Genomic DNA, 7,563 nt, shown 5'->3' with positions numbered 1-7,563 from the left:
ATGAACGTTTTGCACCTGCTTGCATCTCTGAACACGATCGATATGGTGGAGGGTATGTCATGGTATAGGGAGGAATAAGTGTCAATGGCAAAGCTGACCTCCATATTGTTGATAACGGTACCTTAACAGCAGAAAGGTATTGTCGCGAGATTCTTGACGTACATGTAAGCCCATATGCAGGTGCAGTGGATCCAGTTTTTATTCTAATGCAGGATAATGCTCGCCCACACACTGCCCGCCTCACTAACCAATACCTTGCACGTGAAACAATCGAGCTCTTGCCTTGGCCTGCCAGATCCCCGGGCCTCAATCCAATTGAACATGTCTGGGAAATGCTTCAGAGGGCCATATCTTGTCGCCCTGTGCAGCCGGTCACCCTCGCAGAACTTCGTGCTGCCTTACAAGAGGAATGGAACAGAATTCCACAATTAAAGATCAACCGGCTAACTCACAACATGCCCGGGCGCTGTCAGTCTGTAATTAATGCTCGTGGGCACCATACAAGATATTGAAACTTTTTCCATGTAGCATTAGGAAAAAAAAACAACACTTTTACAAATTTCCGCCTACTTACGAATTTTCAAGTTTTCTCGCTTAGATAACTTTACCCTCATGTTCTAGTTCAATAATTCAACTCAGATGACTAATTAATCGATTTTATCAAATAAACAATACAAAACAAAACTTATAATATAGTTCTCTATCGGACTCTGAAGAGAAACTGCAACCAACGTTGGATGTGGTACACTCATGGTGCAAGAAATGGCGCGTCCTTATAAATACGAACAAGTCCAAATGTGTTCACTTCCGGCAAGGACGCACACGTCGTACTGACTACGTGTACAAGGTTGTTGATAATATACTGTAAACGGTGGAACACTACAAATACTTAGGCGTAATCTTTGATGAGAAAAACTCATTTTCTGTGAACTGTGAAACCTTGACAAAAGGAGCAGGTCGAGCACTGGGTTCTTTGATTAGTAAAATACACAACTTGAAAGATGTCGGCTTTGATGCATATGAAAAACTATATAACAGCTGTGTTGTGCCGATTCTTGAGTATGGGGCTTCAACATGGGGATTCCAGCAGTTTCAAAGCATTGACAACATTCAGCATCGTGCTTTAAGGTATTTCTTTGGGAAATCGTTTACTAATAATGGACAACGACCGAATCACAAAGAAGGTGGTTAACTACGATTACGAACGGTGTACGAACAATTGGTCCAGCGACGTGAAAACGATTATGAATTACTTAAATCGTAATCGTGAATTTACGACAAAAACTGTTGTTAAATGATTGTTTAAAGACAACAGAGTACAGAACCAGATGGCAAAATCATGAATGTGAATAAGCTAAGAACTTATCCCCTGTTCAAATCTTCGTTTAAAAAAGACGAGTACTTAACACTGAACTTAAAAAAGTACGAGCGTTCGCTGTTGTGCCAGTTTCGTTTTGGAATCCTCCCGTTAAGGATGGAAACCGGCCGCTTCGTTGGTGAACGACTGGAGGATAGACAGTGTCGGTTTTGTGACAATAACCAGATTAAAAGTGAAACTCATTTTCTGGTTTCTTGTGATAAATACATAATTTTGAGAAATAATACATTCAATGATATAAAACACTTCACACAATTTATCTGAGATAGATTTATTAAGTTTATTATTGCAGTCATATACTAGAAAGGTAGCAAAATATATTGTTAAAGCATTCCTATTTCAAAGAAGTTTATTATATCGTTAAAATGCATTCTTTTGAATATACTGTATATTTGTATCATATCCACCAGTTTATGATTATCATGTAAAATTAAGGGACGTAGATTTGATTTTGTAGAAATAGTCAAGTTATACTCCATGCCTTATCTTGTAATTGTAAACTAGAACTAGTGTTCTTTTTGAATTTTCGTTTCGTTTCAAGACCAACACTTCTGTTACAATATATTTTAACAGTTCAATTTCACATCTCATTCTTATGTCTTTTCGTTTCGTATAAGGTTGATATTTGTGACAATTGTACACATATTATGAAATAGTTAATCGCTCATGTATGTATGGTAGTACGTTTTGTGATAATCATTGCAATTATAAACTGTAATATAGCTATAATTAAGGGTGAGAGACATAATTATAGAAAGTCGCTTTTGCAATTTAACGTTGGTGTTACAATTATGCTATAAGTATAATCTGTCTAGTATTACTTCATCAGATAAAACTTGTCATTTACATTAAGTACACTACATTTTTCGATTAATTTTTCTAATGCTAAGCCTTATTAATCCATATCACTGATAAATTACTAAAATTCATTTATCAAGTCTTCATTCAAAGGGGAGCTTCATTTTATTGTTTTATTCCACGATTGTTCCAAATTTTATTATCGCCATTCTTGGATATTCCAGTACAAATTATTTTGAAAATTGTAAATACATGTACATTATAAATAAGGTGACATGTAGGTCCACTGGGCCGGTGTAAATTTCATGTTTCTTGTTTGTATGTATCATATCATTGTTGTTACACATGTCACTATAATAAATAAATTTCTTATCTTATCTTGTCTTATATCATAATCTGTTCAGTGTGTTAACCCAAACAATACTAGTTAAAGTGGCCCTTATCAAATTTTGAGTAGTATATTTATTGTTCGCTGATAATTTTTAGGTAGAATCGTTTATCTAAGACACAAACGAAGACGCACTCTACAGTCAGAAAATCGGACGCACCATATATTATGCATACCGTGTTTGATTATAACAAAGAACTATAAAATACATTTTATAGCTCTTTGATTATAATTTTAAGTTAATTAAATGTTTGTGTGAAGGCCTAACTAAACTAAAGGAACCAGCGTGGGAGCCATCTGGTCTAGTCGCGTAATGGCTGCCAGGTTTTTGAACACTAATTTTTCACTTGGCATGGCAACAGAGGTCTAAATTGAGGCTAGTTTTTGTTTAAATTTCATTGTGGATGTATTGTTGACATTTTGGTAGGAAAAATGGGAGAGCAGGTTGTATTTGGTGAAGTCAAGCTCAATTTTAGTATGAGTAGTACTTCCAGGTCACAGCAGTGTGATTTTGATGTCAGTTTACAGTAAGTAAATGTGACCAGAGAAATCTCTCTTAGAAGATACATGACCCCTACTTTTCTCTTCATTTTATATCAGTTTTATCATAACTCTTTAAAATGAGGTAAGGAGTTGTTCTCTGAAATGGGTCTAGCTATGTTTGGTAGCTCTTTGAAAAAGGTCAGTTTTATATAGAATATATAGGGAAAACTATTTAGGCTATTGTGACCTGAAATAACTTTAAATATCTTTAAAAGATAAGAATGCACGTAAACAAAACACATTATTCATAATTATTTTATTAAACATCTGTAACAGGATGCTAAAAACCAGGGTCTTTCAAAAATGATATTTTGAGTGACCCTGTAAAAACATATCCCTTAAAAGAATATTTAATACGCGCTAGAAGGAACCTTTTGGTAAGCTAAACCTTGTATAGAATATAGATTAGATATATCTATTTGTATTCACAAAGAACTATAAAATACATTTTAATACAATTATTTTTATAGCCCTTTGTTATTCAGTATGAACAGAGAGCTTACAGGAATGGATCCAGAAATAATGATATGCGTAAGTTGCGTCCCTTTATTATACTCCCCATTTGTACCAATGGACATGATTGAGAAGTCAAAATTCAAAGTGAATTAACAAAGTGAGTAAAGAAAGCCTACGTTTATTAAAGGCATCTACCATACATACATTTTCGTTAGATATTTTTCATAACAAAAATTTTAAGATGTCTGTAAACGGATTCGGGACAATCAAGTTATCAATATCACACCCTATTACCTGATGTCCACCACGCCGAGGGATGCTGCCACAGAGGTAGGAAATCAATAACGGTGAATAGTGGTGTTAGTTTTTTTTAGCTGTATTTTTTCATTTCGACTTTCCTTGAATAAATTCTGTTGCAAGCATACGTGTAAATGCCTAAACATATTATATGATTAATCCTGGTCGTCAACTTTGCGAAATAAAGAAGTATTCAGCTGTTTAAATTGGACATTTATTAAAATTGATCAGGTCGGCGTGACGACACATCCGGAGCAATCGATTATGCAAATTACCTTGGAGGTGAAAGCAGGACCTCGCAATTCGTAGCGAATTAACTAGCGGTGTGGGTTGTGATGTTTTAATTCTCAAATGAAACAAATCAAGAGTCATCTTTTTTATCATCTGCAGTCCTTACGCTATGGTACAATCTATATATTTTTCAAAAAAAGTAGGGTTTTTGTGATAATTGATTTTGTGGCATTTTAAAACGATCTGGAAAAAGTGACAGATTATGTATTGTCTGCTCTTCGGCGCTACGGATCAGATATAATTAAAACAAGTTCCCAAGCTTATTCAACATTTTCTCAGTTTGCTATATATATATTAATCTAAACTAAATATCTGAGAACAAAACATTTTTTTTATTCAACTTCTTTGCTTGAAATCGTAGCAGTTGTTTCTTTCATCTCTTTCAAGTGTCTTGAAATTTTTTTTTTCTTTTTAAGAAAGAACAGATCAAATAAATAGTAAATTAATTTTCTGATATTTTTATGTCTTTTTTAAATAAGCTGATTTTCTTAATGTTTTAATGCTCTGAAATAATTATATTGTTGCCATTTTCTGAAATGTACTTTGTGCGATATATTTTATTTAGTTAATGTAAAATGCTATAATGTCGAAGTACATTAAGTATGAAAGTCATTTAAATAAAGTTGAAAACTTATACTTTATTCTATATGTAATCTTATTGCAGACATTTTTTTTTTTGAAGAAATGTCCTTCCAGCCAAAAAATAGTTTGGTGAATTAATTTTAAAGTTTCAAATGAACTAAATGTTCGGACATGTGTATTGGTTAAAGTTTTTTCATGTAGTAGCTCTATTAATCCCTTTGTCAATTGACACGCAAATAACAATAATGTGCATCTTCCAAATAGCATAAGACCCTAAAGGCATACATCAAACGGATAAGACAGGAAATTACCATAAGGCCCCGAAGGGGTACATCAGAGGGATAAAACAAACAGGAAATTAATCTATTAAAAAGTGATAGTCATTAGGAACTGGTCAAAACTGATTTTCATCAATATACCACATACTGATTGGTTTCCATAGTGATTTATGACTGGGATGAATGCTTTAATTTTGTGGTATGTGGAAGCAGTCAATTGTGACAGTCTAACAATTAACAAACAAAAAATGGATATTGAAAACTACAAGATATGACTAACATTATTCTAGACAAAGCGTGCAACTTATCGTTCTCAGTTTTAAATAATTGACAAAACAGAGATCAGTATTTTTTTTAGTATTTTCGTAATTGGAAGTCATCAGTTTATTGATACGTCCTGGCTTTTCGTAAAAAAGAAACTAGCATGCAGTTATTATATATATCATTTTATCTTCGCGTGTAACACAGTAGCTCTAGATGTCATATTACATTTAAAACAAATTGTAACATATAAAAAACCGCTTTGTGTTATAAATGCTATTGTGATCCTGATACCCTTCGAGCTGGAACAACTGATACGTATTAGACCTTCCTGCTTCGAGGGAGAAAAAAATCCCTTCTCCAGTATTTACGCATAATGTGCTATTAAGCTTTAAATTATGACACCTCTCATTAAATTTCATACGAATGAGAATTTAGGTAAGAGGTGTTGATTTGATTAAATTTGGAGTGACTGAATCACTTTTGACACCACAGTATAAGCTATCTGGCTTTCAGAACTATTTTAATGGCAGGCTACTAAATAGAACGAGAAAAGTGAAACGAATGGAGAAACCTAATAAGATGAAATAGATTTTCTGTTTTATTTACTTTAAAAGACCTCCGATTTTTTAAATTATAATTTTCATCCAGTCCGTCACAAATATGAGACCTTGCAGCTTACACGGATCAATGATGAATATCACGTCTGAAACCTAAAAAAGAAAGGTTTCTTTCTCGGGAGTGATTTCTGGAACATCATGCTACATTATAAATTCACTGACTTATTAATATTGCCCAAAATTTTACTTTAAGCAAAGAAAAACAACCAGCACTAGTGAAACATGAAACGCTTTTCAATTACAGTTTAGCGTTTGCTGTCACCTCCGCTTGTTGCTACGCAACGCGATACGCTGAAGTGCCCGGATATCCGACCTGATCAATTGATGCGAAAATCATATTCAACGGCCCAATTCGAAGTGTTTACAAAATATTTTGATCGGGTTTACCTCACACGTCAAACGATCAATCATCTGGGGATAATCCTGGCAAGTTTCAAGTCTGTCCGTTAGTTAGTCCAAATAATTGTACTCGAGAGTTGAATATCGTTATATTATTTTGACTTGTCGATATCCGCCTCCGAGTACAAACCAGAAAAGGTAAAGAATGTGGTAGCACTGTCCTCTTCTTTGCGTAAGTAACACCCAATGGAATCCGTTGGGCGGGAATTATGTTATAATTATGCAACGGATAAAAAAAGAAATACATACATAGAAAGCCTGTAATTTTTCCTTTTCAATGATGTATATATTACCGAGATTTCTTGAGAAAAATTCAAACTATGGCAGTTAAAAAATTGCCAAGGTTTAACACGAGTGTACTACATATTGGAAAATGGACGATCACCGGTAAACACATCACTACACGAAGCGTTTTCATTGGTCACGCCTCCGACCGCCATTACATGAAGACGATTGAAACGTTAAGAGGTTTAAATTTTTTACAACAGAAATTCTTGATAAATATGTCCTGTTCTTATGTTTTTTATTTACTATTTATGATTTAAAACAACAGGTAAGTAGTTAGGGCTAAAGAAAAATCGTGACTACTGATAAATCGTAATTTCAATTGACCACAGTTTCCACCACATTTTTGATTGTTTCTGGTTGAGACCTCTAGGTAGACAACGTAAAAATATCAAAATGTAAAATCGGTCTGCCCGAGGTCTCATTATTTAGACTATCCGTTAGTGTACCCCAACGTTCTGACCCTCCAAAGGGACCCGGGTATAGTCACGCATGATAAACTTTACCGCAGAGGGCATTTTTAAATGATGCCCATCCCGCCGAGGAGTCAAAATATAGGATATCGTTTACGACAGAGGAAAATTTTGTGTAAAAACATCTATTTTAGCTGTTTGTTTTGCTTTTGAGACCTGGGAGGTCATGGAATTATTTGCAGTATGCATTGTTTAATAATAGGCGATTTTCAATGGCGAACACCGCTGTAACATGGTGTTAATCAGTTTAGATTGAACCTCTGTCTATCTCCGACGTTGTTTTACTACTATAAGTCTTCGTTTTGTAAACTCAATTTTGTTTCAATTTCTTTTATCATGAAATATACAAAAATAATGATATCGTAAGTCCTAATGGTATCGGTACTTGCGTTCTTGCTGGATTCAGTGTTGAATTTACGGTTTATATTAAATGATAAATCGTTTTGCAATCAGTCTAGATTGTATTTATATATATCTCCTACATTGCATACAGTCTGATACTGTACATGTATAG

The 7,563-nt window shown here is 34.1% G+C and overlaps 1 protein-coding gene across 2 annotated transcripts in view; it reads left to right on the top strand.

The window, feature by feature from the left end:
* The first annotated feature begins 3,664 nt into the window (after nt 1-3,664).
* Nucleotides 3,665-7,563, top strand: part of LOC128547373 (uncharacterized) — a 147,802-nt gene continuing 143,903 nt past the window's right edge. Inside the window, exon 1 of one of the 2 annotated variants that reach the window (XM_053519969.1) lies at nt 3,665-3,720. The gene's annotated coding sequence lies outside the window, so the exon portion shown is untranslated. Of the gene's footprint in view, nt 3,894-7,563 lie in introns of both variants that reach the window. The other variant, XM_053519970.1, reaches the window with a different exon arrangement.

The sequence above is a fragment of the Mercenaria mercenaria genome, chromosome 12 (genome assembly GCF_021730395.1).
Source record: "Mercenaria mercenaria strain notata chromosome 12, MADL_Memer_1, whole genome shotgun sequence".
NCBI classification, from domain to species: domain Eukaryota; kingdom Metazoa; phylum Mollusca; class Bivalvia; order Venerida; family Veneridae; genus Mercenaria; species Mercenaria mercenaria.
Note: the sequence above shows the minus strand (reverse complement) of the source record. Positions and strands in the feature narration are given on the sequence as shown.